The following is a 21,655-nucleotide window of genomic DNA, read 5'->3' as shown; positions in this document are numbered from 1 at the left end:
ATCATTTGAGCATCTATTGAAAATCTCTGATAATTTTTGTCCTTAAAATGTTTATTGGATGAATTATATCAATTGATGTTCAAAAATTAAACTTTCCATATACTCCTAGAAATAACCCCATTTCTTCATACTGTTATTGTTTTAGTATATCTATATAGTATTTTTCTTGATATTATTTTCTGAAATTTGACACCAATATTTATTTGGTAAAAATGTATAATTTGTTGTGTATAATTGTTCATAGTAGTCTTTTATGCTCCTTTGTGTTTCTGTAGTATCAGTTATAAGGTCACTTCTTTCATTTAATTTCATTTTGCCTCTTTTCTCTTGATTAGGGAAATTGAGCCGCTACCTTACAACACTCACAAAAATTAACTTGAAATGGATTAAACACTGAAATGTAAGATCTGAAATCATAAAATTCTTAGAAGACATAGGGGAAAAGCTCCTTGACATTGGTCTTGGCAATAAATTTTTAGATACGACACGAATAGCATAAGCAACAAAAGCAAAAATCAACCAGTGGGACTACATTAAACTAAAATCTTCTGCACAGCAAAAGAAACAATCAATAAAACAAAAAGGCAGCCTACAGAATGGGAGAAAATATTAGCAAACCATCTACCTGATAAGGGGTTAATATCCAAAATATACAAGGCACTCAGGCAACTCAACAAAAAACAAACAATCCAACTTAAAAATGGGCAGAATACCTGAACAGACACTTTTCCAAATAACACATACAGATGGCCAACAGGCACATGGAAAAGTGCTCAACATGACTAATCACCAAGGAAATGCAAATCAAAATCACAATAAGATTATCACCTCAAATCTGTTAGGATGGTTGTTATCAAAAAGGGAAGAGATAAGAAGGTGAGGATGTGGAGAAGAGGGAACACATATGCACTTTGGTGGGAATGTAAACTAGCACAGGCATTATGTAAAACAGTATGTAGTTTCCTCAAAACATTAAAAATAGAAACGCCATATGATCCAGCAATCCCACCTCTGTGTATATATCCGAAGGAACTGAAATCACTACCTGCACCCTCATGTTCATGCGACATTATTCCCCATAGCCAACACATCAGTGGATGAATGGATAAAGACAATGTGTATATATATATATATATATATATATATATATATATATATATATATAAAATGAAGTCTTATTCATACATAAAAAAGAAGGAAATCCTGCCATTTGTAACAACATGGATACTAAGGGCATTACACTATGTGAAATAAGTCAGAAAAAGATACTGCAGAGTCTCACTTATGTGTGGAATCAAAAACCCTAAACTCCTAGAAACAGAAGAATGATGGCTGCTGGGGTGGGCGTGAGGGAGAACGGGTGAAGACAATACAAGGGCAAAACTTCCAGTTACAAGATGAATAAGTGCCAGGAATGTAATGTACATCATGGTGACTACAATTAACAATACTGACTTGTATACATAAAACTTGCTCAGAGGGTAGATCTTGCATTTCTCACCACACACAAGAAGGAACTATATGAGATGATAGATATGTTAACTAAACTTACTGTGATAATCATCTCACAATACATATGTGTATCAAATCCTCAATTATACATCTTCAATTTACGCAATGTTCTGTGTTGATTATATTTCAATAAAGCTAGGGAAAAATGTAAATAAAATTTTTTGATATATTTTAAAAGTATCAACATACAATAATAATAGTATCTGTATCATAGAATTGAAATAAAGATTAAATGAGTTACTCCACTTAAAGTGTCTTTCAAAAGTTAGTTCTCAACAAGTTTTAGCAATGATTGTTATTACTATTTTTATGATTTAGAGAGAACATGAACATCTATCTAGCTTATAGAAGAGAACCTCAAAAAAATCTATCAGAAGAAGTAAAATAGTAAGTTTGCTGGATAGAAAATCAACATGTAAAAATCAATTTTCATCTCCAAAAGCAATTTAGGATGTGTACCTTTTTAAATATTCATAATTACAACAAAAACAGTAATCATCCTGGAATAAGTCTCAAAAAAGTTAAGGAATATCTTTATAGAAAAAAAGCACATAGAAGCAGAACTAGATAATTAGAGATGTGTAACACATATATGGATAGAAAGGCTTTGTCACAAAAATGACATTCCTCTCAAATTAAACTATAACATCTATGCAGTTCCAATCCCAACACAGTATGTCAGAAGCTTAAAGGAAAGATATATCACATCCAAAGGGACTCAGTACAGAGATGTGATGATAGTTAAAAGAAAGATACTGTTTTTTCTCTCTCCCTTCACCCCACAATCACCACCACCTCCCAGGCCTGACGGAAGGGAAGGAATGGAGTTAGAGAAATCCAACTGGGACTGGAACCTTCTAATATAGGAGTTGTGGGGATAAAAGTATACATCTACTGCCACATCTGATAAGGGCCACAGAGGGAGCCAGAGGCATAAATTTCCTTAGCGCTCTTTCTCTTTGCACCCCAATCTCCTGCTGGTTTCTCCCATTGGTTAAATACAACAAGAAGTCAGAAGCCGAAGAAATACAAAGGATATAGGTCCATAGAGAATTGGTCTAAAGAAACAACTGAAGAATATCCATCATGTAGAATGCTTTATGGAATTTAACAAGCCAACTCTAAAACAGTATAGAAAAGGTTTATAAAAATAGCCAAGATAATTTTGAAAACTAAGGAGTGGAATTCTTCCTGACAAATATAAAGGCAGCTTATAATGTTAAAAGGATTAAAGAATTACGTATTGAATTGGCACAGAATTAGGCAAATAAACGAATGGAACAGACTACAGAATCCAGAACATATTTAATCCATGACTCTTACATATTCTAGACTTAGCCTTACAAATCAATGGAAAAATTAAACTAGGACAATTGGCTCTGCGCAGGACAGGGTCGAGGGGTAAGGGGTGAACTCTATTCAGAACAACTACAAAAATAATTTCCAACTAAGCCAGAGACCACAGTGTAAAACATTAATGCTTCAGTAGGAAACTGAATGATATCTTTATAATGTCTAAGAAAAGACTCCTCAAACAAGCAAAGCCAAAATTCATAAAGGAAATGAATGATAAAACTGAAAGTCATAAAATTTTTAAATTTCTATCTAATAAATGACATCATAATAAAATTTTTAAAAAGACAGCAAGAAAATATTTTCAATAAACATAAATGATAAAAAGTGCTCAAAATGTACAAAGAGATCTTAAAATGCATTCTAAAAATCCAAAATTGGGGTGTCTGGGTGGCTCTGTGGGTTGAGCGTCCGACTCTTGACTTTAGCCCAGGTCATGATCTCACAGTTGGTGGGTTTGAGCCTCACATTGGGCTCTGCACTGACAAGCACTGACCCTTCTTGGGATTCTCTCTCTCCCTCTCTCTGCCCCTCTCCCCTGCTCATAAGTGTGCTCTCTCTCTCTCTCTCTCTCTCTCTCTCAAAATAATAAAAATTTTTAAAAAGTTTTAAAAAACTTAAAAAGATAAAAATCCGAACTTATGGAGGAATAAGAAGAAAAGTATTTAAAAGGCAATTTACAAAAGAGAAGACTTAAACGGTCCTCATAAAACATAAAAAATGCTCAACAGCACTAATTGGGTTAAAGAAAACAAAACACCAATGAGGTATTTAAACTTATACATGCAGGGGCACCTGGGTGGCTCAGTCGGTTAAACCTCCGACTTCGGCTTAGGTCATGATCTCGCGGTCCATGAGTTCGAGCCCGACGTCGGGCTCTGTGCTGACAGCTCAGAGCCTGGAGCCTGCTTCCGATTCTGTGTCTCCCGCTCTCTCAGACCCTCCCCCGTTCATGCTCTGTCTCTCTCTGTCTCAAAAATAAATAAACGTTAAAAAAAAAATTTAAACTTATACATGCAAAAAAATAAGAGGCCTGGTAATGCTTTGTACATTGCTGAAGGACGTATAAACCGGTACAGCCATAATGCAGAGAATATCATAATCTGTAAGGATAGACAGGTCTATAACAATCTGCTGAAAATAGAAATCTACTACCCTCTGAACAGCATGACCACATTTTCACAATTTTACTACATATTTAAGTATGTATAGCCAATATAATTATTTTTATGTTTGTAAAGGTTGGGAAAGTGATGTAACATTATTATCCTTTGAAGCTTTCTTTTTCACTCAAATTTTAAAGATTGATCTATGTTGACACATGTAAATTTCAGTTCATTCATTTTAACATCTATATAGTATGCAATTGCTTCAAGATACCATAATTGAACATTTTTAGAATTTTTAAATTAATACAAATGACATTCTCATAAACTCATGTCTCTTTGTGCCCACATGCAAGAGTTTTTCTAGAAGTAAAATTGCAGAATACCTCCAGAAATGCAATACCATACAGTTTGTAAACTAAAGTGTATGAAAAAGATATCCAAGAGATAGTATAAGACAAGGCACAGCACAATGCGTATTTATCAAAATGTATATGTTCTTATCTGAGCATAAATATATGTATGTGAGAATGTGATGTCTATATTGTGGATACATCTGAGGAAAGAAGTCAATATTTTTGAGTTGAGAGGGAATTGAAGGAGGACTTTCATTTTATACTCTTAATACTTCTATATTGTTTAAATCTTTTACAACACACATGCTTTACCTGTTGTTTTACAGCTATAAAAATATCCAAAAAATCCACATTTATTCTTTTATTTTGCATTATGTTTATTATCCTACTAATAAGATACCTAGTAGGACAATAGTAAAAACATCCTGGGGTATCAGATGAAATGCTTATGGTGTGTATGTTCACAAACTAATAATTAAGCAATTAACTTATCTTCCTTCATATTACTATTTATCTTTCAAATAGTCTCATTCCTTCATATTACCATTATCAAAATGAAATGCCCACATTATTGAAAATTTTAGAAAGAAAGAGGAGAAAAATAAAAGCACTCACTATAAAATGATGCCAATTATTAATACTATTCATTCATTCTGTCATTTACTTATGTGGAGGTGGAGGTGGTGGTTGTTGCCAACTTTCCTCTCAAATTTCATCCACACCGAAAAAGTACAAAGACACCTCAAAACTTTAAGTGTATAGCATATACCTTATTTTAAACAAAAGCTATACCTGAGAGTTTAAAGAATATATATTAGCTTTAATAGTGGTATGAACTACTCACATTAAATAGCTATTATTATTAGAAAATTTATGGGGCGCCTGGGTGGCTCAGTCGGTTAAGCGTCCAACTATGGCTCAGGTCATGATCTCACGGTTTGTGAGTTCGAGCCCCGTGTCAGGCTCTGTGCTGTCAGCTCAGAGCCTGGAGCCTGCTTCAGATTCTGTCTCCCTCTCTCTCTCTCTGGCCTTCCCCTCTCAAGCTCTGACTCTCTCTCTCTCTCTCTCTCTCTCTCTCTCTCAAAAATAAATAAACATTAAAGAAAATTTACTTACTACCTTTAATCCTCACAACAACTGTTGGAAGGAGGTACTATCATCCATGTATTACAGAAAAGGAAACCAACATTCAAACAGGTTAAGCAGTTTGACCAGTGTCACCTCAGGAAGTAATGGAGATTATTTCAAAACAACTCAATATGGCTTAGAGTCAACTTTTTCCAACTACCACTGTTTCCCATTTCTCTCAGAGGGGAAACTGAGACTTTCTATTTAAAATAAGTTTTCAAATTTTCTTTATATAACAGATATTTCCGTAAGTAAAATATAATAATTGTTCTCTGACTGAGAAAGAACATAAAAACATTCCATCTCTAAAAGCATAGACACCCCCCCAACCCCACCGAGCACCCACATGAGGAAGTGCACATTATCAAATTCACACCAAGGCTGCTGAGTAGGAGCCCATGATGGACAAAAGGGCTTGTGAGTTCAGAGTCTGTAATCTACATAACTGTTACCACCATTAAGAGGAAAAAATATAGGTTTATGTGTTATGAAAGCACACAAAAGCACATAAAAGTAAAACTTAGTAATTTTTAATTGTTCTTGTAATTATTTATTAGAACAAGTTACAGATGACAATCAATGACTTGTTTAAAACAATTTATTTAAAACAAACATGATTTCTAATTTAAAAAATGGGCAGAGGACCTGAATAAACATTTTTCCAAAAAAGACATACAGTTAGCCAACAGGCACATGAAAACATGTTCAACCTCTTTAATTATCAGGGAAATGAAAATTATAACCACAATATACCTGTTGGAATGACTAGATGCAAAAAGACAAGAAAGAATGAGAATGTGAAGAAAAAGGAAACCTCATGCATTGCTGGTGAGAATGTGAACTGGTGCAGTCACTGTAGAAAATAGTATCAAGGTTCCTCAAAATTAATAGAAATATATGATCCAGTGATTCCACTATTGGGTTTATTTTAAAAAAACATTACTCAAAGAAAACAAAAACACTAATTCAAAAAGACAGATGCACCTCTATGTTTACTGCAGCACTATTCACAATACTCAAGATATGGAAGCAATCCAAGTGCCCATCGACAGATCAAGTACAAAGAAAATGCGATACACACACACACACACACACACACACACACACACACACACACACACACTGAAATGTTACTCAGTCATAAAAAAAGAATGAGATCTTGCCATTTGTGAAAGTATGAATGAACTTGGAGGGTATTATGTCAAGTGAAATTAGTCAGATAAAGAAAGATAAAGGCCATATGATTTTTACTTGTATGTGGAATCTACAAAACAAAACAAACAAAAAGCAGAAACAGACCCATAAATACAGAGAACAAACTGATAGTTGTTGGGGGGATGGGCAAAATGGGTGAAGGAAAGTGAGAGGCACAGGCTTCCAGTTATGGAATGAATGTCCTGGGAATAAAAGGCACGGCATAAGGAATATAGTTGATGGTACTGTAACAGTGTTGTATAGTGACAGATGGTAGCTACATTTTTGGTGAGCAGAGCATAATTACAGTTGTCTAATCACTATGCTGTACACCTGAAATTAATGCAACTTCAATGAAAAAAAAATTCTTAGATCCCAGTAAGAGTTGTCTCTCATACTGTTGAGAGGCAAATTATTCAAAGAAATTTTTGCACTAGATGTACCTCTATAGAGTGTAACTTAGCATGAAATAGAAGATTTTTTCACATCATTTTTCTCTATATGTAATTTTATCATAAAAGATATACAGATAAATGCAAAAGTATTAAAAAATAACCAACACCCACAAGAGAACTATTCAGATTTAACAGAAGCTATCACTTTCAAGTTTTGCTTCATCTTTTTTTTCCATTCAAGAAGTATCTAACTTTTTTTGTCAAAAGAAATCATACTTATGAAAAATTATTTGGAAAATAAGGAGAAGTAGGGTATAAAACTAACCATAGTCCCAGGACCACTATCAACATTTTGAAACACTTACTTTTATTATTTAAAGAAAAACAGATTTGTGTAATTAGACTTCTAACACAAAAATTCCTTTACATGTCCCCAAAATATATTTTTGGCCTTTCTGGGTTACTGGGTACTGTGTTGAAAAAATTTTAACACTTTTTGCATCATTTTTAACAATATAAGTTGGTAACTATGGCTCATCTTCATAACAAAAGTCCATGGAAATAGTGTCTATTACCACTGCTTTTAAGATTCTTTTCTTAATTTTGGTCTACAAAAACTAAGGAAGTTTAATGATTCTGCTTTTCAGAGCCTAAGGGTGGTTATCCTCTAACGTGAATGTTGTAAGGAACAAATCAAAAAGTCTCAGGGGCACTTGGGTGCTCAGTTGGTTAAGCCATTAAGCATCTGTCTCTTGATTTTGTTCAGTTCAGGTCAGAATCTCGCTGTTCATGAGACTGAGCCTCATATCAGGCTCTGCGCTGACAGCGTGGAGCCTGCTTGGGATTGCATCTCACTCTCTCTTTCTCCCTTCTCCGGCTTACCCTGTCTCTATCTCAAAATAAATAAACATTTTTTTTAAATGTCTCAGACTTTACCTTTGATACTTGTTATTCAACATCCTAATAATCTGCCCAATTAATTCCCCCCACTTCTGTCTAATTCCCTCTCATTATTCATGGCACAAATCTTTGTTTCATGTAGTAATTACTGAATAAATACATGTTTTCCCATGTACTTACTAAATATTTTTAAAATAACAGACTTAAGAGATTTCATAAAAGATTAAGTTTAAAAGTAACCTATAAAGATAAACCAAGCTATCTCATGAAAGAGGGAGTATTGCTGGCAAGACCATTATATATATTATGCTACATCTTAGAGGGTCATTTCACACCGTGTCTTAAATACAACTTTGGGTTCCATTAAGGCAAAATTGCTAAGAAATATCAAAGGAAATATAGTTCTAGGTGGAAAGTAATTTGTCTCTAGTTTCTTACATTTCAAATCTGGGAGAAATTAGCAAAAGCAGAATCCAAACTTGTGTGAGTACTTAGGCAATTTAACTACATTAAAACTTAAGTACATGAACTCTTCTGGGACTGAATAATTAAATGTGGCTATGCACCATACTTCAGCAGCATCTATATACACTCTTTGTGTGCTACACTATTAAAATCAATCTCAAGTAAAAGTTTAGTTGAAATACTTTTAAAAGAGAAAAGTCTAGGGGCACTTGGGTGCTCAGTCGGTTGGGCATCCGACTTCAGCTCAGGGCACGATCTCACTGTTCATGGGTTCGAGTCCCACATCGGGCTCTGTGCCGACAGCTCAGAACCTGGAGCCTGCTTCAGATTCTGTGTCTCCTCTCTCTCTGCCCCTCCCCTGCTCATACTCTGTCTCTCTCTCTCTCTCTCAAAAATAAATAAATACTCTCAAAAATAAATAAATAAACATTTTTTAAAAATTTAAAAAAGAGAAAGTCTATCTACAATTCTACCACCTTAAAAACTAACAGATAACTAATAAAAATACATAAATTTTTGTAACACTGTAAAACTCCTTAGATATAAAGAATTTTAAAAGCCTCATAGACAGTTCTTAAGGTATCCCCATGAGGTAGGACAAATAAATTGAATAAACTAATAAATATCCTTTTTCTTTCAACTCTCTTTATTTAGAAATGCATTAACTTCAAAATTATCCATTCCTACAATTCTCACATTTTTAAGTGTTCATAACTTTAAGTATTTGTTAGTCTGCATATATCATACAATATTCTCCCCAGATGTTTCACACATTTGTTTTTTGCTCAAATGTCATCTGGTTCATTCATGAGGCCCCTCCTTACTGTCACCGTCACACATACACAATCACATACACTCATGCATACACACTTCATTCTTTAATATTCAAAGCATTTTGTGACAGTCCCTCCTACTTGGCACATCTCCTCCTTCGGGCTGTGACTCCTTAGAACTGCCAAGCTTTCCCAACAATAGGGCTTGCGCACACTTCATTGTCCCTCTGTTTGAAAACTCTTTCCTTCTCTAATTAACTCGTTTTCATCCTTTTGATCGATGTCAGCTCATGTCACTTTCTCAAAGAGGCTTGCCCAGGTCTCCCTTGCTAAGTCAAACCCCTAAAACAGGCTTTCTCCCCAGTGTGTACTTGTTCATCAGTGCATTCACTCTGGCATGTGTGTGTTCATTTGTGTGGTTACTTAATTAATTTCACTGAAATAAAACTTTCCAAAAGAGGCAGTAATTGTGCCACATTTTGTTACCCATTTTGCCACCAGGACCTAGCCAGGGCATACATATCAAAGGGAAGTAAAACAAAAAGTGGGGGAAGGGGGGATTGATTAGGTCAACAGATGACTTTATACTTACTAAAAGAATTCTTTAAATAGCCTCATTTGGTGACCTGAAGGATGACGACTTTATAAATAAAACACCTTTGAAAAATACATTGTTTTAGCTTTTTCCTTACAATTTCTCTCACTATAAATAGAATTGGCTTAGTCCTGATTCTTGTTCTTTCTTGTTTTGTTTTGTTTTTTTGTTTGTTTTTCCTTTTCTTCTACAGAAAAAAAAAAAAGTAATTTACCATGTATCTTAGGCCAAGTTCCCTTCAAAAGAAGAATGTGAAATAGAAACTTATGTGCAGGGGTGCCTGGGTGACTCAGTTGGTTGAGCATCCAACTTTTCACGTAACTTTTCCCAGGGTTGTGGGATCAAACCCTATGCTCAGCATGGAGCCTTCTTAAGATTCATTCTCTCTCTTCCTCTGTCCCTCTCCCCTGCTCGCATGCTCACTCTCTCACTCTTGCTCTCCCTTTCTCTAAAATAAAATTTAAAAATTTTAGTTAAAAAAAAAAAAACATGTGCAAATACCATAAGGTGATCCCAGATGGTAAGAATGAAGCACCAGGTAAAGTGAAATAGGAAATAAAAGCCAATATAAGAGTATGGAGTTGGGTTGTCACCATGGCCAAATGAGGTTCTACTCAACCTGGACCCTCAGGGGGAACTACACAAAGCTTTTCTCTCTCAGAACTGCCCACCTATTCCCACTGATTGAGGGATTCTCCTAGTGGTATTAGCTTCCCCCCACTTCTAGGCTGCACTTTTAGGGGCAAAGGGATATATAAGACATGCTGGTCAAATCACAGAGCAACAGTTAAAAGATACTCTGCATAAGTTCAAGGTGAGAAGAAGTCAACACAACTGAGGCACAGCCTGCCAAAAATGTTTGCCACAGTCACAGGAAGACCTGGAAGTGAGGCTGAAATGGAAGTGAGACTGAAAGGATGCACATCAGACTCCAAGAGGCATGGGACATACAGTACGAGCATCAGGGCATTGCTCATCAGAGAGTCAGCCTCAAATAACAAGCAAGGAACACCACAGTCCCTAATTTATCATTCTTACCAAGCCTCGGTGAGTTTCCTAATGTACCTTAATACACTGAAAGGAAGGATGGGAGGGAAAGAACCCATTCCAGGCATTTTGAACAACTTGGTTGTGTCTCAAAACTCCATGGTTTCTCAAGATCATAAGACCATGAAAGACCCACCACTAATATCAACCTCAATGAGGAAAAACTGAGAGCTTTCCCCCTAAGGTCAGGAACATGACAAGGATGTCCACTCTCACCACTGTTGTTCAACACAGTGTTGGAAGTCCTAGCCTCAGCAATCAGACAACACAAAGAAATTAAAGGCATCCAAATTGGCAAGGAAAAAGTCAAACTTTCACTCTTCACAGATGACATGATACTCTACATGGAAAACCCAGAAGACCCTATCAAAAAACTGCTGAAACTAATACATGAATTCAGCAAAGGTGCAGGATATAAGATCAATGTACAAAAAATGGGTCGCATTTCTATACACCATAAAGCAGCAGAAAGAGAAATCAAGGAATCAATCCCATTTACAATTGCACCAAAAACCATAAAATGCCTAGGAATAAATCTAACTAAAGAGGTGAAAAATGTATACACTAAAAACTATAGAAAGCTTATGAAAGAAATTAAAGAAGACACAAAAAAAATGGAAAAACATTCCAGGCTCATGGATTGGAAGAAAAAATATTATTAAAATGTCAACACTACCCAAAGTAATCTACACAGTCAATGCAACCCCTATCCAGATAACACCAGCATTCTCCACAGAGATAGAACAAACAATCCTAAAATTTGTATGGAACCAAAAAAGACCCTGAATACCCAAAGCAATCCTGAAAAATAAAACCAAAGCAGGAGGCATCACAATTCTGGACTTGAAACTGTATTACAAAGCTGTAATCATCACGACGGTATGGTACTGGCACAAAAATAGACACATAGATCAATGGAACAGAATAGAGAACCCAGAAATGGACCCACAAACGTATGGCCAAGTAATCTTTGACAAAGTGGGAAATAATATCCAATCAAAAAAAGTCTCGGGGCGCCTGGGTGGCTCAGTCGGTTGAGCGTCCGACTTCAGCTCAGGTCATGATCTCATGGCTCCTGAGTTCGAGCCCCGTGTTGGGCTCTGTGCTAACAGCTCAGAGCCTGGCACCTGCTTCTGCTTCTGTGTCTCCCTCTCTCTCTGCCTCTAACCCACTCGCATTCTGTCTCTGTCTCTCTCAAAAATAAACATTTAAAAAAAAAAAAAGAGTCTCTTCAGCAAATGGTTTTGGAAAACTGGACAGTGACATGCAGAAGAATGAACCTGGACCACTTTATTACTCCATACACAAAAATAAATCAAAAATGGATAAAAGATCTAAACATAAGACAGGAACCCATCAAAATCCTAGAGGACTAAACAGGCAACAACCTCTTTGGCCTCAGCCGCAGCAACTTCTTACTTGACATGTCTCCAGAGGCAAGGGAAACAAAAGCAAAAATGAACTATTGGGACCTCATCAAGATAAAAAGCTTCTGAACAGCAAAGGAAACAATCAGCAAAACTAAAAGGCATCTGACGGAATGGGAGAAGATATCTGCAAATGACACATCAGATGAAGGATTGGTATCCAAAATCTATAAAGAACTTATCAAACTCAACACCCAAAAACCAAATAATCCAGGGAAGAAATGGGCAAAAGACATAGACATTTTTTCCAAACAAGACATCCAGATGGCTAACAGACACATGCAAAAATGCTCAACTTCACTCAATATCAGGGAAATACAAGTCAAAACCACAATGAGATACCACCTCACACCTGTCAGAATGGCTCACATTAACAACTCAGGCAACAACAGATGTTGGTGAGGATGTGGAAAATAGAGGATCTCTTTTGCTCTGCTGGTGGGAATGCAAACTGGTGTAGCCACTCTGGAGAACAGTATGGAGGTTCCTCAAAAAATTAAAAATAGAACTATCCTACAATCCAGCAATTGTCATCCAGAGAATACAGGAGTGCTGATTTGTATGGGCACATGCTCCCCAATGTTTATAGTAGCACTATCGACAATAGCCAAATTATGGAAAGAGCCCAAATGTCCATTGACTGATGAATAAAGAAAATATGGGGTGTGTGTGTGTGTGTGTGTGTGTGTGTGTGTGTGTGTGTGTGATGGAATATTACTTGGTGATCAAAAAGAATGAAATTTTTCCATTTGCAACAATGTGGATGGAACTCAGTGTATTATGTTAAGTGAAATAAGACGGTAAGAGAAATACAAATATCATTATGATTTCACTCACAGGTGTAATTTAAGATATGAAACAGATGAACATAAGGGAAGGAAAGCAAAAATAATATAAAAACAGAGAGGTAGACAAACCGTAAGAGACTCTTAAATACAGAGAACAAACTGAGGGTTGCTGGAGGGGTTTGGGATGGGGGATGGGACTAAATGGGCAATGAGCATTAAGGAGGACACTTGTTGGGATGAGCACTGGGTGTTATAGGTAAGTGATGAATCACTAAATTCTACTCCTGAAATTATCCTGAATTTATAATCACTTAAGGGGCACCTGGGCAGCTCAGTCGGTTGGGCGTCTGACTTCAGCTCAGGTTATGATCTCATGGTTCATGAGTCTGAGCCCTGCATCAGGCTCTGTGCTGACAGCTCAGAGCCTGGAGCCTGCTTTGGATTCTGTGTCTCCTTCTCTCTTTGCCCCTACCCTGCTCATGCTCTGTCTCTCTCTCTCTCAAAAATAAACATTAAGAAACTTTTATAATCACTTAGAAATTGAATTACATATTTTAGTTCACTTTGAGTATCTATCCATCACTAGACAGGTTCAACAAAAATTCTAGGTCAATCCTCAGAAGTGTAGTTAATTTAGGTCATACTTGAAGTGTATTGTTAAAGATATTTCTGAAACTACTAACCAACCTTTGCAACATTTCTTCTGGAAGAAATATATTCTTGGCATTGATACATTCATCTATATACCAAAAAGAAAAGAAGTTACACACAATTAACTTATTAACTTTATTATATGCAAGTGACAAGACATCAGTCTGTATCAGTTGCTTGTCTGAGTAACAAGTTGAAAAACAAAAGACAGTTGTTTCTAGAAAGAGGGAAGCTCCAGACTTTCCACGTTATCCACTCCCTATATGTGGAATTTATTTGCAAGTTAGGATGATTCATATATCATGGGGTTCCTTTGTTCAGAAAAAAAGTGGGTTTTATATATACACACGTGTGTGTTTGTTGTATGTGTATAACACTCCCAAGAGAAAGAAAAGTTTTGCCAATTTGTTATATTTAGTTACCATGAATTCGAATTTACTAGCTTCGAGATTTCAGATGGAAGAAGCATCAAAGAGGTAAGCTGAATTTTAATGGTGTTTTTATCCCCTGGGATGACGAGTGGGAGCATTTGCCAATCTAGACAAATACCAAGAGGCTGAGAGTATGAGCAGGGGACCACTGAAACAGGGTAGGGAAACCAGCAGAAATTTTGGCAGTCTTATGGGGCTGGAGATAAAAAAAAAAAAAAGTAGGTGCAGGAAGGACCAAGATGCCAGTGAGAAATAAATCATGAAGCATCAAGCTGACACATGCATGGTTTTAGCCACATGACATCTGCTGACATGTGAAACTACACATACGATGCTAAAGGACTAAGAAGAACGCTTCTGAAAAGAAGAGCAGGATTCTCAGAAGTACTGCCCCGAATTGTGTTTAGTACCTGTGAATGCACCAGTGGATGCTCTAAATATCTATGCCTTGGCAGCTAGGTTCCCCCGCAAGGGATAAAGACTATTAGTACTTGAGTCAGTTCAGTCACTGATTGGATTATAAGGACTGGCAACCTCTCTAATTCATTCACCTAGCAGGAGTGCCGACAACTCTTTGGACCTGGATAAATCATCTGGAGCTTCTAGAATTTGTCACAATTACTTCTAGTAATTGTCATAATTACTAAAATCAAGAGTAAAGACAGACACTGAAGAAAAGTTCTACAGTAATCCAGTTATTGGTGTTAACTAACAAAAACTTTCAAATGATCTTGATTAATATGCTCAAAGTAACAGAGGAAAAGGTGGAAAAATAGATTAATTGGTATCTATAGCAAAGAATGAAATGCACATTGAAAACCAAAAAAATACACTAAGTAGAATAATAACCCATAGATGAGCTTGAGAGCATAACAGCCATCGTGAAGGAGAGAAGGCTAGTAAACTGGAATAAAAGATCAAAGGAAAATATCCACACAAACATAGAGAGAAAGAAAGAGTAGAAAATAGTGAAACAAGTGTAAGAGCGTGCTGGGCACAGTGAAACCATGTACTAAACATACAACTGAGACCTCAGAAAAAAAGAAAAGAAACAGTGTGGAGAACTATTTTTTTCAAGAACTCATCAATGAATTTCATCTGATGAAACACATCAATCCACAAATTCAGAAAGCACTACAAACTCTAAAGAGGATAAACAAAAAGAAAACCACACCTACTAACATCATTGAAGGACTGAAAAAAACTAAAGACAAATGAAGAATCTTAAAATCAGCCAGAGACAAAGACACATGACCTGCAAAACAACAAGACTGACAGGTCTGATGGAAGCCCAAGTCAGGAGAATAACTACTTCAAGTGTTCACAGGAAATGACTGCCAAACAAAAATTCTATTCCCGGTTTACATATTCTTTATAAAAATAAAAGCTGTATAAAAATATTTTCAGACACACAAAAAATGAGAGAATTTGTTGCCAGCAAACTTGCAATTAAAAGATATATAACAACCTATTTAGCAAGTTTTATGATAAATTGTAATACAGGAATTGCCGAGAATGCAGCTAATTAAAAATACCAGATGTTTAAAATAGAAATCACAAACTATATAGATTCACCTCTATATAAGTTTACTTCTTTTTTTTTTAATTTTTTTATGTTTATTTATTTTTGAGAGAGAGTGTGCGCGCACGAGAGACAGACAGACAGACAGAAAGAGAGAGAGGGGGAGGGAGGGAGGGGCAGAGACAGGGAGACACAGAATCTGAAGCAGGCTCCAGGCTCTGAGCTTTCAGCACAGAGCCCTACATGGGGCTCAAATTCACAAACCACGAGATCATGACCTGAGCTGAAGTCAGACACTCAACTGACTGAGCCAACCAGGAGCCTCTATATAAGTTTACTTCTTTAACTGAAAATATCTAGAAGTTACAAAGTTAAGTAATGAGGTAGTATTTGTTGCACAGTTCTTCCTGTTTTTTGGAAATCACTTTTGCACATCAGCTCATTTACTGTGTGGACCAGACCCTGTGAGAAATGCAGGGCAGATGTTATCATCTTTATTTTATGGAAAGTGAAACTAATGCTCAAGAGATTCAGAAGCCTATCCTCAATTACATGACAAAGTCAAAACTAGAACATGCATTTCCTTCCTACCCAGCTTTTATCACTCTGACACTGGGAAGTAGAAAATAAATATAGGGGCACCTGGCTGGATCAGTCCGTAGAGCACCCAACTCTTGATCTCAGGGCTGTAAATTCTAGTCCCACATTGGGTGTGGAGATTACTTAAAAATAAAATCTTCTAAAAAACTAAAAATAAAATAATAGTATTATAGAGGTCCATTAAGTGGCGTAATACATAACAAACAAGGGGATGATTTGGGCTTCTGGAGATTTTGTCTCAAATGTTCTTTAATTTTGTTTTTAAAAACTCCATTACCTATGTTATTTTAACCCAGTGAATAAGATATTATGACACTCCTGAATATTTTCTACTGTTTCATAACTGTTGACTTTCACTCTTAACTTTCGATTTCCAGAAGAAGCAGAGACACCAAAACTTTTCAGCCAAAAACGTTTTACTGAACAATTTCTTTATCAAAGACCTATGCAAGAGTTAACACCACAATGTCTTGTGATGCATAAAACATCCTTTAACTAGTATTTGAAAAACACCATAGAAAAGCTCATAAGACAATCTCTGATGGAGTTCAAGATATAATGTTGCCTCAAGGAAGGCAGAGAGTTTCACTGTATTACAGAGATTCTACAGTATCTGTTCAAATCCAACAGCTGGAACAGGGAAAACAAGAGGCCACCAAATAATATAAAGTTATTCCTCCTACACAATTTTTTTTCTTAGAAATCCTCCAGTATTCTGACATCATGCTCTTTTCTACAATCTTGAAAACATCACTATTACCTACTGCAGGCAATAGACTATAGTTTTGCTTTTGTCTGATAATGCAACTTCCTCTCATCTTTTCCTGTTAAGCATCCTTGCATAACAAAATAGCCAAAATATTTGTGAATACATTAAAGAACATCGTGATAATATTCTCTAATTCAGGGACATTCTTTTACTTCATGTTTTTAAAATAATACTGTACTGCCTATCAAATATACGAAATCACATATATACGTATACATGTTTATAAGATGCTCATACTTTCTGAGAACTTTCCTCACATACTCTAGTGTATGCGTAGTGAAGATCATTTTTTGTACCTTCTTGGATAAATATTTTTAAAACAAAAGATTTCAAACATAAAACATAACCTATCTTTAATGTGGAATTTTACTTACCTCAAAGGAAGTAACACATTCTATTGTTAAAGGAAATATCATTTGCCAAAAAAACACTAGCCAAATACCATATACCTCCTGCTTATGATTACTTGCTGACTGTCTGACTGGGACTATATATATTTTATACATACATATATTTTTTATGTTGGGTGTACCCCATCACGTAAGCACATCATCAGCCTGTATGCTCACAGGGCTAGTTTCAAAAAGAGATGTTGTCACTATAATATGTAAGAAAAGCAGCCAACATGAGCAACGGGCTCTCTAAGAACCTTCATGTAAAGCTCCTTAACGTTTACTATAAGGAGACGAGTACAATAAAGTTAAAAAGAAAGAAACTTTTAATGAAACAGGTGGAGCCCTTTATAAGTCAGGAAACAAATAATGAAATAAAAATTATTTCTGAATCACAGGAGAAAAACTTGCCACTAACCCCAAAGTCCTGGGTACAGGTAAGCTCGTATCATTGGTCTCTCAACATAACACCACATAATCAAAGATTTAATTATGCACTTCCCAAGAGAAGACTGGAAAAGCCACACAGTGCACTTTTCCAAAAGCAAAACTGATGTGAAATTCTTAGTCTCACCATTTATATTTAGTAAAATCTCCTTCCATCATTTCACCCAGTTAGCTCCTTTTTCACTTCCACCACGTGTTTTAATTCAAATAATTTTCTATCATGTCTGTTCTAAAAAGACTTCAAACTTTATCAGAAGGGCAACCACTGGTCTTTTACACTTTTATACTTCTGTTTTTAAAAAGCTTCACTTGGATCATCTATCTTTACAGAAAAAGAAACAGTCTAAAGGAAAACCAGTAACCCTTTTTAAGAAAAGGAAAATGAAATTACTCTTTGATTTATAACTGAGGTTGTTACTTTCTTACACCCTACCATTATGTTAGATACTGGAATATCAAACTTGCATACAAGAATCTCCTTGATATTCGGGGATCATTATACACTAAATCCATTAAAATAAAACAGCTCTTAAAATTTTAAATATTTTAGATTGCCATGAATGAAACTCCAAAAGAAAGTAACCGAACCCCAAAGTAACAAACTTTCATTCCTTCCACCTTTTTAACAATGTGTTACTTCTGGAAATAAAGTGATATCAAAATCAAATATTCCAATAGGTACCGCCACTTCTCTGTGATCTGAAAATTGGACTCTTCCCAAACAGAAGGAATTCATCGATAAAACGTGTGTCAAACGTGCAGGTAGCGAGGAGGCGTGGGTATTGCTAGCTTGGCTTTCTAGCACTTAACACGCAGCACAACTCTAAGACACCTGAGCAGGTTCCGAATCTTTTCCCTTTAAGCCCTCAAAACTCTGTTAACAGGACAAATCTCGAACACATTTAGCAAGAAAACCTCTTCCGAAATTACTGAACAACGAAAGGGATTGCCAGGAAGGCGTGGATCTCCCTAACTGTATCCTGAACCTGCTTCCAATTCCATCCACCTGCCGCAAATAATCCTCACAATAAGCGCGTCAGAAACCAGAAAAAAAAAGAAAGAAAGAAAGAAAGAAAGAAAGAAAGAAAGAAAGAAAGAAAGAAAGAAAGCAAGCAAGCAAGCTAGAGTGCGTCTCCCTAAGTTTGCTCTTTGACTCACACCACTAGGGGACAGAACTTGGGCGTCATTCGGCCTCAATTAGTCACTTCACTTCCAGGAGCTTAAGAAGCTCGCCCTGCACCTGTCTAACTGCGACACTTACCGTGGCGCAGGACACTTCTGGTGTCTCAAGTCCCAGCTCTCAGTCCCGCCTGCCGCAGGAACACAATGGCATCCCTCGCCCAGGCGGGTGGGTGCCGGGGACCCGGATCCGACTCGACAGTTGCGGAGAGCCTGACTCAGATTTGAGTGCATTAGCGCTACACCCAAGACAAAGGCTGCCCTCGATGGTCGTGGACGTGCGCCCGCCCTGGGGTGATCGGTGCCCGCCCCCCTCAAGCCCACACTGGAAGCTCGTGAGCCTGTAAAGTGGCCGTCATCGATTCCGCGCTTTCCGAGGGGTGCGGTTCACTGACTAGTACGAAGCTGGTGTAAACAGCGCGCCGCGCACTGGGGAGCCACCAGAAAAGGCTAGCGCGCAGGGCGGGCGCTGGCGGACCAGCGGAGGTAACTACTACCCCCGGGCAGCCGGCTGGCACAGTCTCCACTCACCCGAGCGGCGCCCGCAGGCGAGCCCGCCTCCTGGGAGTTGGGTCCCAGCACCCACCACGCACCCCAGCCAGGAGCCTCGGCTGCTTTGCGGACCCACCGGGCAAAGGCACCTGCTGCCAATGCTCCCAGCCTGGTGCTGTGCCAAGCCCCGCTCGGGGTCAGGGACACAGACGCCCGGGACGGGGAGCCTAGGAGGGTACGGGCTCGCAGCGAGGCGGATTGAACGATCTTGGCAATCACTCACCGGCGGAGGGCGAAGTCGCTCAGGCGGCCGCGCGGCGGAGCGCAAGGAGCATCCCGCGGCGCAGGCATCCTCCCATCCTTTGTCAGTAGCGGGCGGAGCGCTCCTCCCCAGCTTGCGGACGTACACCCGGCTCTGGCTTCGCTTCCCAGCCCTCTCCCCTCCTCTCCTCCCCCTCCCCTTCTCCGTCCCCCTCTCGGAGCCGGCACTCACTCGGCTCCCATGATGTCATCCGGTGGAAATCTGCCATGCTCAAAGACTAGAATAATCCAGCGCTCACGCGGGGAACGCAGCGCGGGCGGAGGCGGCGGCAGAGCTTTTAGGCGTACCCACAACCGGCCTGGCCAGTATAACTGGAGTTCAGGCCCGGATGAGGAGAGGTCTGCAGAAAGGTGGCTCCGAGGGTGTGGAAGAGCGGGGTGGGCGTGGTGGGGATGAAGCCCAGGACGAAAAGTGCGGGCTCTGCTGCAAAGATTCCTAACTCAGTGTTTAGACTGACGGCGAATAACAAGGGTAAGGAGAAAGTTTTTTTTGGCTTCTTGGCCGCTGTAGCGCCCCAGCACGGCGCTGGACTCCTATGGTACAGCCAGGAGAAGGCCTAGAACCCCTTGGACTCCAGAACTGCAGCCTCAGAGTTTAGGGTGTCTGGCCCCTGGCAACCTCAGTGACTGGCAGCTAAGAGGATGAAGAAAGACTCATACTGCTTATGGGCGAGAGAATCTGAAACAAAATATCCGGAAATGAGGGGGGTCACGGCGACCTGTGAAACTAACAAGGAAAAGACCATCACTCCCTTGAGAAGCCAATAACAGAAAATCACCCGAGGCCTTAGTTTTCCCTCACTTCCTCCTCACCAAATACTATTGGACACTCTCGCGGTGACTTCTTCGTGGCCTCACCCAAAGGATTGCCATCGCTGATGAAAACATTTAAATCACGAGAGGTTCATTAAAAGCCATAAAAGATGTGATGCCAACTTTATTTTTACTTGATATTCTTTAAAATATCAATAGATGTTTTCTTGGAGGAACAAACAGGCTCCTCAGTACTGTTAATGGAAACACACACACACACCCCAGATATGAGACCCAGTTCCCCACCAATCCAGGGTTGTCTCCTGTTAAAAATTGTTGCTGTTCCAAGAACAGATCCCAACAACTGTCTGCACTCATCAAGGAGTCTCTTGAAGTCCCAGAATTACCTGCCACTATCACCCCTGGACGAAACTAACGTTGCTTGGGGAAGCATTAACAATCAGTGCTGATTAGGCTGGATTAACTGAGAGTGTCTCCTCAGCAACACACAGACTCTGCCAGTGGCTTCATCCACCATCACCCTTTAGAAGTAAAAAGACTAGAGACACCTGGGTGGCTCAGTCGGTTAACCTCACTCAAGTCACGATCTCAGGGCTCCTCGGTGTGCCTCCCACCCTCCGCCACTGGGCTCTGCGCTGACAGTGTGGAGCCTGCTTGGGATTCTCTGTCTCCCTCTCTCTCTGCCCCTCCCCTGCTTGTTCTCTCTCTCTCTTTCTCACTCTCTGTCTCAAAATAAACTTTTTTTTAAGTGTAAAGACTAGATACACTTAGTACAATTAGGAACTCCTGAATCTTTGTAAATACAAAGAGAAAGACTTAGTATAATAACAACTTGAAGGCTAGTTACTGTATTAAATAGGCTTGTAAATCCATTTGAAATTCACTGGGACTTTTCTTAGGAAAAGATAACAAAGTGTGAAAAAAGAGGATCGGAAATTATTTTTAAAAATAAAATGTCAAAAAGGCCATGAGGCATAGTTTGAAAATAGCGTACGAAATCTAAAAGTGTTAACTTGCATTTATTTATCTTCAAATTAT

Source organism: Panthera tigris, chromosome B1 (genome assembly GCF_018350195.1).
Source record: "Panthera tigris isolate Pti1 chromosome B1, P.tigris_Pti1_mat1.1, whole genome shotgun sequence".
Lineage (NCBI taxonomy): Eukaryota > Metazoa > Chordata > Mammalia > Carnivora > Felidae > Panthera > Panthera tigris.
Note: the sequence above shows the minus strand (reverse complement) of the source record.